Source organism: Myiozetetes cayanensis, unplaced genomic scaffold, assembly GCF_022539395.1.
Source record: "Myiozetetes cayanensis isolate MyiCay16 unplaced genomic scaffold, myiCay2020 scf1, whole genome shotgun sequence".
Classification (NCBI taxonomy): domain Eukaryota; kingdom Metazoa; phylum Chordata; class Aves; order Passeriformes; family Tyrannidae; genus Myiozetetes; species Myiozetetes cayanensis.
This window is the reverse complement of record NW_026086604.1, coordinates 38,661,179-38,672,491: the sequence shown is the minus strand read 5'-3', so window position 1 is coordinate 38,672,491 and position 11,313 is coordinate 38,661,179.

The following is an 11,313-nucleotide window of genomic DNA, read 5'->3' as shown; positions in this document are numbered from 1 at the left end:
TTCTCTAATGTGGGGAAAACAAAATAATTTAATAATTTTTTTTTGTAGAACTTCTCACACCACTCAGTGAAATACGGTATGACCTTGTAACTTTCCCCAGAGCACGTGCTTAGGTAGTTGTTTTCCAGTTGTTTTCATTAATGATGTGTACTTAGATATAGGAAATGCTTACATATGTGTTTCATTTTGGTACACAAGCTTGGAAAAATTATGTTTAAAGTATGTCTTTTTTTCTTATGTAAAGTCCCTCCATATTTGAATACTGTACTGAATAAAATTACAACAGTTCTGAAAATTAAACTCTTTTTTTTTTTTCTGTAGGCAAAGTATGAGCTTATTTCTAACCACATTGTCACATGAAAAAAAAATTACAACAGAAAAGACAGATATCATGGAATCAAAACCATCTAATTCCAAGCCCCCCACCATGGGCAGGGACATCTCTTGTTAGACTAGTTTACTCAAAGAGCCATCCAATCTCACCTAGAACACTTCCAGGGACAGGATATTCACAACTTCTCTGTGCAACCTGCTCCAATGTCCCACCACCTTCCCAGTGAAGAACTTCTTCCTAATATCTAATCTAAATCTGCTCTCTTTAAAGCTGTTCCCCCTTCTCCTGTCACTACATGCCACTGTCAAAAGTCCCTCTCCAGCTCTCTTGTAAGCCCCCTCCTAAGGTCTCTCCTGAGTCTTCACTTCTCCAAGCTGAACAACCCTAATTCTCTTGCCCTGTCTTCATAGGAGACAATTGTAAGATTGGAAAATCTAATGTATCCTCTCAGCAAAATTTACAGCATTCATATATATTTGATTTTGGTAAACAAATTTCTAATACAAAAGTCAAATTTCCCAGGTTGCATTGTACTCTATCATGAAGAGTGAAGAAGTACTTCAGCAATCCAGTCACAGTAACACCGATATCATCATTGCTAGTATTAAGGGGATCATTAAGGCCTTTTAATCAGGTCCCTCTCTTGACATATCTGCAACAGCATGTATTAGCCCTAGAAGTTAATCCATGGTATTTTAACCACCTGACAGCTGGAAGTTGTCAGAATTATCTGGTATTCGGATCTACGTAATCCTTCAGAGAGGAAAGCCTTCTCGTCTTGTCATGACCTTCTCTTGAGAGATCATCATTACAAAACACACAAAAACATATTACTAAACCCCATGGCTGGGAAAGGTATGCTCAGATTTTTCCCCTCACATTTTTTCCCAAGATCACATTTTTACTTCAACCTCGATAAATGCACGTTTTCTCACCCATTACTTCTTGGTAATAATAAAAGGAACCACATAATTTAAAATTAAACATTTTATTTCATCAAAGTGCCAGCTGTTCTTACATATATAATAGCTGAAAATTGCCTAGGCAACCTGCGAAACTACACAAGACATGAGAAGTCCTCCAGCGATTCTGGCTCTGACAGCTTGCACATAATCACTTTCTTCGTTAGGCAGGAGCAGCAGGGAGCCTTGTATCTGTGTGGTACACTGCCTGCTCTAGAGGGCAAAGAAGGGAGATGTGTTACTCCCAGAGATGGGTGAGTGGCTCTTCTTCTGTTGCTTCTTGAGGAAACCTGAGCCAGCGAGCCCAAACAGACTGAAGTTAGCCTTTGTGAATATGTCCCAGTCTCCACTCAAACGACTTATGATAAACCCATCATACATGTCTCCTACTTCAACGGCCCGTTAAATATAGGAGAATTATTTTAATGCTTTCTTCTTAAAGCTTTCCTTTTAAAGCCAGATTTATTCCTTACCAAAAGTCCACTGTCAGGCAACGAGTGAAAAGAAAACCAACTGGTGTGTTTTGTATAACCTTAAATTACAAGTTTCTTTCTGAAAACTGATGGCACTGTCATGTGATATTTTCCATATTAATGAGCTTAGTTGGCAAGTAATGTTCTCTGACTTTTAGCCCTATATGTAGTCAGGAAGTCAGCTTGATTTATTTTCATCTCACCTTTAATAAAAGTTTAAATTCTACTCTAAAAGTGTATCCACCTAATAATCACGAGAGTGACTATAGCAAATAACCACCCAAGCCAAGCTGAGTCAAGGACCACAGCTGTGGGGTCAGGCGGGGGAAGATCTGAACTGTGGCTATTTTACTGCACCATGGTACAAAGTTTAACCATGGAACATCTTGGTCTTCAATGTGGCATTGACTTACAAAGTCTCTTACCTTTTTAATTGCATAATTATAACAATTTTTCAGTAGAAATGTAGCACAATTATTATTTAGAATTTTTTTCCAGAAGGAAAAGTAGCTTCTAAGTAATTTATTTTCAGAGTTATATTAACAAAAACAATAGATAAGCATGCAAATGATAGCAAATAGACAAACAACACCCAAATATTTACTGTGGTTGTAGTCTACTGTCGAAAATAAACTCCAGGTATACATGGTTATGTTCGCATTTTCGTGTTAGCATTCATTACCCACAGTCAAGATAAACCCCATATAAATCAGAATAAGCAAGTAACAGTACTAAATTACATCAATCTAAGATGAATTACCCTGTAGAACAGAGATTAAAATTCTGGTAATCTTGAGAGATCATAAATTCAACTAGATTCCATATTGTATTGCAAAAAAGTTCAGCAAAATTCTCAAATCCTGGACAGAAACTTTGGACTCTGAATTACATTGGTAATGTTCTCACAAGTCCATGGGTTGCTTTTTTCAGCCCAGGACTCTGAAACAAATTTACGTGAATCATATTGGTCTCTCATATTTCACTCTCTTTGCCTATTTAGAGGCCTCATTTTGGCTTTGGTGAGGTTTTACATTTGTCATTGTGAAGGGCAGGAAATTTATAACTAAAGAGCTTGAAAAGGTGAAGAGAAAAATTCCCTTCCTGTTTGACTCCCATCAGATCAGCATCGCAAGAACATCGATGGTGTAGGTGGATGAAACAGTAGTCAAGATAATAATAAGGATTAGACAGGGAAGGTTGTAGCCAAAAGTAGCAAGTTTTAGTGAAAAAAAATCCTACATCTAAGTGTAAATAAATGTTTGAGCAAGAAATACTTGTCAGGAGATACAAATTATCATAAAGTATAAAAATGAAAAATTGTCTGGCACAGAAGCTGAATAAAGAAATGAGTCAGTGTCATTACAGTTATAACATATATAATTCAGCATAAAATATCATTTGAAAGACATAAGTCTGAGAAAAAAATTACCAGGATATTTTTTTCTAGTGTTCTGGATAAGTTATTAATAAATGTAAAATCGAGGTGGCAAACCTGAAAAAAACAAACAGTCATTTTTTCACTAAATATCAGTTTCTGGAGGTCACTTTTGACATGCCTCTAACTTTGGTACATCTCAAAAATCCATAAAACCCAGCACAAATATAAGCAAGTGGGTTAAATGGGGTTTTTTTGAATTTGTTGACATACCACGTATTACTTTAACATCAGTTTCATGACTGGAGATTCATAATGGTTTAGACTGGTACAGAAAAAAATTGAAGATCCTCAGTTTCAATATCTCTGTTCTGGTACTGAACCATAGGCTTGTGTTTAAGGTGTTTCTTAGCAGGTCTTTTTTACCAGCTGTTTTCTTTCCTCTGATTAGGTCCTGAGAGTTTGCCAATCATTGTTTGATTGGTTTACCAATCAGGTAAGCTTTTTTAAGATCAAATAATCAGTAAGAAGATGGTAAAATAGAGTAGCTTTTGTATGAGATACTTGGAAACTGCTCATTATAAGTCTCAGTATTCTCAATATAGTCTCAATATTCCAGTTCAAAAGAGTGTATTTCCCATTTTTAAAAAGCATTCATCCCTATATTCTTAGTGAAAGTTCAGTAGAGTCTACAGAGCCTAGAGAGAATGATTTTTTTAATGAAAATCAGATGTTCAGCAGCAGATATAGGTGCTTCCGTGATGTTCAGTTGTATACAATATGTCAAAATCATATGATTTTCATCAGCTTATCTACATCCTCATCTTTACATTTGAACTTGCCCATCTTGACAATGAGGTAAGGGGTACAACAGGTTTTTTAAAGCCTGTAGTCTTAAGGAAGTTTTCTTGAAAAACCTGACCAATTTCTAATGGCTACCTCAAAATTCTCATGTACCATATAAAGGGTAAGCCACATGTGAGAGATGATACAAAACTAAACAATGAAGGTCCATAACATGCCAACAGAAGACTTCAGGGTTACCCAACATATATCTACAGCCACCTCAGTGCTTGGAAAGATCAGAGTTTACAGAAATGGCCCATCTGAACTGTGGAATGACTGTGGCAGAAATGCTTCCAAGGGAACCAAAACTTTCAACAAAATTATGCTGTTCTCAGGCTCTATAAATAAAAAAAAAAATAATAAAAAAAAACTATGGCAAAATAAATAACTCATCAACATTTGGAGGAATAAACACCAGAAGGAGCCCTCAATAAGATGTGTGTTTTACTGCATTTTAAACAAATATCAAGGTAGATAATTTACATGATAAATACATTGTCATTTAATTTCAGTCATTTCTTAAAAGTAACAAAATCATATTTGTTATCTCAAGCAACTACCAAAATTGCATAAGTTGCCATGTTATTTTCAAGTACCGTTTCAGTCTCAAGCATGAATTACAGAAGAGAATTTCAGTTGTATTTTGCAGAATATTCTGAGTTGGAAGGGACCTACAAAGATCATCAAGTCCAGCTCTTAAGTGAATGGCCCTTACAGGGATCAAAACCAAAATTTTGATGTTGTTAGCACCATTCTCTAATCAGTTGAGTTAATCTCAGTGTCTTGAACTGCAACTTGTCCATCATAGGGAATTTATGCTCCATTAAGTTTTCTGAGCAGAATTAAGGTCATGCAAATACACCACTAATCAGTTTTTCTCCCATCATATACCAGACATATCCCCATGCTCACTTCTAGTATTAGTTGGATTACTTAAATAAAACCCAGATTCTAAATCATCAGATCTATTTGCTAGGAACCTGCTTACCCCCACCCCACCACTGTGGTATCTCAGTCATGCATGATTAACATGTGTAGAAATGAGCTTTTTCACACATTTTCTCTGTGTGTCTCTCCTATTAGGTCTTGGTTCATATTTCAACCAGTTATCACATATCTTGGGTGAAAGGGTCCTGTTCCGACCTGCTCATCACAGTCAGACCTAAAGCAAGATGGTATCTTCAGCCAGCAAGAGGTGTTACCATTACAGATGTGAAATTGCTTATATCCTATAGACCACCTTTATAAAGGCATCTGAAAATGCAGATACAACCTCAGTGTTATTTTTAAAACCTACTGGCACCAGCTCCTTCAGGGAGTTAGCATTAATCTTGCTTGAAACTACCTTGCAAATTTTGTCCACCTGATTTCTTTGATCTTCTAACAAGTACCTGTGACAACGTCTGGGAGCAAGCTCCAGTTTTCCAAATGCTGGCTCAGGGTACATGCAGGACCATCTTTCTACTCTTGGAGCTGTTAATAGAAGGGTTTGATTGTAAGTTTTGTAAGGGAGAAAACATTACCAGCTTTTTCTTTTTCTTCTTTTTTTTTCCTTGTAAGTGCCACAAACATAATAGCTTCTGATAAAAGGAAATTTGAAATTAACAGCCAGTTTCCATCAATGCAGTCTTCCCATGGATACTATTTATCTTCATTACTGAAAGCAAAGTAACAATGTGGGTGGAACAGAGTGCATTTGCACAATCACTTATGCCGAACACCCTGTGCTTTGGCATATGATATGTTGAAATGTGAATTCTTACATGATCAAACCTCGGATCAATCAAAGCCCTTGTCTACATGAACTCTTATTAATGAGAGTAAGGAAATAAAGAACTGTAAAGAGAGGATACCTCTTCAGCTGAAAGCAGCTGCTCAGGCTGTCTGAAAAACAAGAATTCAATTTGTAGCAACAAAACCGAGACCACTTCAAAATATTCAGGGAAGGAGAGAAATATCCTCAAATACAGACCTGAAAAGCTTCCCACACTTGGAGAGACACTCATGCAGCTGGTTCCCTTCTTGAGTTCCTCTTCCAGTAGAGCTGTATCCCACTTTTTTGCAGAGCTATGTGACAGGCTCACTCCTGCTTCATGCCAGATGTGGCCTTGGGTATCAGAATCTAACACAGTAGGTCTGACCCTGCTTGGCCAGGGCCCACTTTCCAAGAAGCCCAGCCCTAAAAGGTTGTGCTTCACAGCCTCTTGTAGTAACATAGTTTGCCTGAAGCCCTCAGTGCAGGTAATCTCTACTGTGCCTTTCCTGGGTCTCACATCTATCCAGAAGTGAGGTCTGTGCCACTGGAAGGTGACTGCCAAGAGATTTCGTTTCAACCAGGGATGAAGCCGCCATCTAGGACATGGACAATCCATGTTACAGTCCCTGAACACCCCTTTTCAGCTGTACTAAACATCCTCTCCTCATCTTGCTCATCCTCAGTAAGCACAGGGCATCTGAACTGCAGCCCTTCTGGAGGCTGTTGTGTTTGTTTTCACTAAAAATTACACCTTTCCCTAAGAAATCTCCCCAAGAACAGTTTTATCAGAGGAAAGACATTTACAAAGAATTTCAGTTCTGACAAAAAGTACTTCCCAGTGATGAGTATAGCTCTCATGGTTGCATCCTAGGGCATCAATGTATGCTAATTACTAGGATGGGGTGAGCTTTGTTCGCTGTTTATGAAAATAAAAGCATAGGCAGGAACTCTTTCTGTCAGCTGTCATAATTAGCAATAAGCTAGTGTTCACTGAAGAAAGTTTCTGGCAAACTGTCAACCAGAAAATCGAAAATCAGAAAGAGAACATTTATCAGACTTGAAAAACAAGTGTAGCATTTAAGCAATGCAAGACTTGCTTAATGCAAGTCTTGATTTCACTGCATACAGCTCATCCATGTGGAGAGGAAACAAACAGAAATGAGAATCTGTAGAGAGAGAAGGGAGGGAAGAGATTAGCTGACAAGGAGGAAAGTGTTGTGGGAATTTGCAGAAAGGTTTAAATAAAGCATGCAGTTAAACTTGTTTATTAAGTTTGAAAATTCTGGATATGGCTCCCAGTAGACTCCCTTTCTTATCTGACCTTTTTTGCATATCTACAAGGGAATTCACATTACACTTGCTACATAAGTGTATTTGTCTCCACTGAGGAAAACGAAGAATGCTGAACTGGAAAAGATTTAAGCAAAACCTACAAAACTTTGTAGAATGCACCATGTCAAAACTGGAGTGTTGCTCTAGCAAGATCAATGCCTTTCTACCACAGAGGCAGTGACAAATGACTCTGCAGAGGGAAAACCGCCACACTTCTGAACAGAGATTTAATGGAACAACTACATATCAAACTCACATTTAACCTCCTAATTTCTCACTGACTTTTAACACCAGATGTGTTTTGAAGCATGATATTGGATAATACTTTTCTAGCATATGTAACTACAGCAAGGACATGTTACTGAGGAAAACAGATATGAAGAGCCTTGACACTGAGAGTACGGAACATGTTAGGAATATACGCAAGGTTTACAAATAAAAATACAGTTAAAAACAATCTAGGACCATTTAGAGAAAAATTCCCTCTTTATTCCCATATTAATCCTTCTTCAATGTCATGGAAAAATAGAATCATAGAATGGTTTGGGTTGGAAGGAAACTTAAAGATCATTAATTCCAAATCCCCTGCCAGGGGCAGGGACATGTTCTACTAAACTGGGTTGTTCATCAAACCTGGTCTTGAACACTTTGAGGGATGAGGTATCCACAACTTTTCTGGGTAACCTATTCCAGTGCTTCACCACTCTCATAGTGAATTTCTTTTTAATATGTAATCTAAACCTATCTTCCTTCAGCTTAAAGCCATTGCCTCTTGCCCTGTCACTACATGCTCTTGTCCCTCTCCAGCTCTCTTGTAGGCCCCCTTTATGTACTGGAAGGCTATCCCAAGGTCTCCCCACAGCCTTCTCTTCTTGAGCCTGAACAGCCCCAGCTCTCTCAGCCTGTCCTCATCAGAGAGATGCTCCAGCCCTCTGATCACCTTCATGGTGCTCTTCTGGACTCTGTCCAACAGGTCTATATCCTTCTTGAGTGCCCCAGAGCTGGAAGCAGTACTTCAGGTGGGGTCTCACAAAAGCAGAGCAGAGGGTGAGAATCACCTCCCTTGGCCACACTCCTTTCGATGAAGCTGTGGATACAGTTGGCTGTCTGGGCTGTGAGCACACCTGTCCAAAGTATGGAGGGAACCCTCTGGCAAACTCATGCCAGATTAACACCATAAAGCAGAAATTTCCTGGGTAGTGCATTTAGTTTGCAGTGTGGGTGTTTCTTGTGGAAAGCATCAACACAGAAAAGACTGGTTATCTCACCCTGCTAATATATGTGCTCTTCTCTGACTTTCCAAATAATACCACTATTCCTCAGAGGCTAGATTGAAAGGCTTTTCAGATTTAACTTTAAAGATACAGGCAATACTGAGGTTTCCAAAGGCACATCAAGGACAGGCTCCCCTTCTCAGAGGCTGCAAAGGCCACCAGCCAAGACACAATTTTCCATCAGAAAATAAGAAAAAACCATTGGTTTCCTGTCCTCCTTTTTCCCCTCCATCCATCATAAGGTTTTTCTGAAAGGAATTCCATATTCAGATCAGTTCTGTTAATAAACAAGGCAACTTACTGCAGCTACCAACTCCTTCCCTGCTAAGTAGCAAATTTCCATTTCTTTCCTCCATTTATTAAGGCAATGACTCATTGTATATCTCAGAGGGTTACTGTAAGGCTGAAACACCCAGAATGTGTGAAACGTTCATATCAAACTGAGGCACAAAACAGCTCACAAATTCATAAAAAGTCACTAATCCATAAATCTTTTTCTCACTGAGTTTGACCCCTGTTTGTGTTTGGGGGAGAGAAGGAAACGCATTCCACAATGCTCATCTCACAAAGACCTCTTTCCCCAAGAAAACACTTTAAAAATATGACTTTCTAGGCCACGCCTGAGGTTTTTTTAAAGCCTTTCAATGCAAAAAACATAGGTGGCAGAGCTAAAATTAAACATATTTTGTGTTTTATTCTGGAGAAAAAAATTCTAGCAAATAATGAATATAGATCAACAGAAGAGATATTCAAAGTCTGTGACCTGTCCTAATCTCTCCTATAGCATCTTCTGGCGTGGCATAAGCTCTCAAACATGCAGTGTCATATCTGGCAAACTACATAGTGTCCTGTAGTGTGTTGACCCTGGCTGGACACCAGATGCCCACCAAAGCCTCTCTATCACTCCTCTCCTCAGCTGGGCAGGGCAGAGAAAATATAAAAAAAGGCTTGTGTGTCAAGATAAGGACAGGGAGAGATCACTCAGCAGTTATCATCACAGGCAAAACAGATTAGACTTGGGGAAATTAGTTGAATATATTACCAATCTAATCAGAACAAGGCAATGAGAAATAAACCCAAATCTTAGAATACCTTTTCCCACCCATCCCTTCTTCCAGGGCTCAACTTCAGTCCAAATTTTCTCTACCTCCTCCCCTGCAATGGCACGAGGGGACAGGGAATGTGGGCTGTGGTCAGTTCATCACATGCTGTACATGCCGTGCCCTCCTCCTCTAGAGGAGGATTCCTCACACTCTTCCCATGCTCCAGCACTGGGTCCTTCCCACAGGAGGCAGTCCTTCATGAGCTTTCCCAACATGATTGCTTCCCACAGACTGCAGTTTTTCACAAATTGTTCCAGTGTGAGCTTCCCACAGGGTCACAGCCTCCCTCAGGCATGCGCCTGCTCCTGTGTGGGGTCCTCCATGGGCTGCTGGTGGATATCTGCTCCACCATGGACCTCTGTGGGCTGCAGGGGAACAACCTGAACAACCTGCCTCACCATGGTCTTCTCCACAGGCCACAAGGAAATCTCTGCTCTGCTGACTGGAGCACCTCCTCTGCCTCCTTCTTCACTGACCTTGGTGCTTGCAGAGCCATCTCTCTCACATATTCTCCCTCCTTTCACCAGCTGCAGTTTTGCAGTTTTCTTCTTCTCCTTCTTAAGCACATTATTTCAGAGGCACTACCACTGTTGCTGATGGGCTTGGCACTGGCCAGCAGCAGGTCCATCTTGGAGCTGGTTGGCACTGGCTCTATTGGTCATGGGGGAAGCTTCTCACAGAAGCCACCCCTGTAGACCCCCACTGCCAAAACCTGACCACACAAATCCAATACATATCATCATCAATATCAGTGCTTTGCCTGAAAGGAGCTAAAATTCCTTAAAATGAATCTACATTAAATTCTCTGGTTTTACACTTAAATGTTCTTTTTACTTCTCTCCATAACTAAATATCTTGCTGTATTTCTTCAGCACGAAAAATTTTCTACTCATTATATGCATTTTTTAAACTACCTTGGGATCCATCCAAATGAAAAGGGCTATAAAAAGATATAATTTTTTAATTTTTATTTATTTGTAAGTTCTGTGCTCTTTGGTTAGACAAAATGCTTTTTACAGAACAGTATGATGCTTGTCCGACATTTTTAAGCCACATAAATGATAAATATCACTTTATAAACCTTTCTACCTTTTACTATACTAATTAAGAAATGAATAAAAATGTAACACATTACATATATGTCACCAGTTAATATTACTCAGAGAGGTAGGAACTGTGCTCCTGGCCCGAACTGGTATGAAGAGTCAATCATGTAAGTTCATAAAAAGAGTTCTATATTAGTCATCTGATGTTAATGGGATTGGAGTTGCAGCTGTGATGCTCACAGGGTTATCATTAGGTCTATGTGACTTAACTGCATTTTATTTTCTGTTTAAAACTCGTTTATCAGAGTGAAATCAGAAATGTGGTTTTGGTCACACACAGAGCAACTACTTTCACTACAAAGCCTGTGGAGAGAAAGATCTACTGATCTTTAAAGAGCAGGTAGAATAAAAAATAATTTTCTACACCAGCAGCGTTCTTTCTATGTCTTGCCCAGCTGCCATTAACACTACAGAAACCTGTAGGTATATACTTGTTCCTGAAGTTTTGGACATATCCAAATTTTTGCTCTTTTTATGCCAAGCCTGTGCCAAACTCTTATGGTTTAGGAATGGAATTGTCCAATTTAGTACTCCCACTAAAACCATATGCCCTTCCCTTCCCCCTTCAATTGGAGGCACAAAAGGCAAAGATCATGGGTCAAGTAAGAAGAGTTTACTGGAAACAGCAATGAGAAATGAAAAGGAACAGGAACAACAACAATATTAACAAGAAAAGGTATAAGAGAAGAAATTACTCACACGGAAAGGCTCCCTGATAATAGGCAAGACTGGACAACTTCCTTCTCCATGTT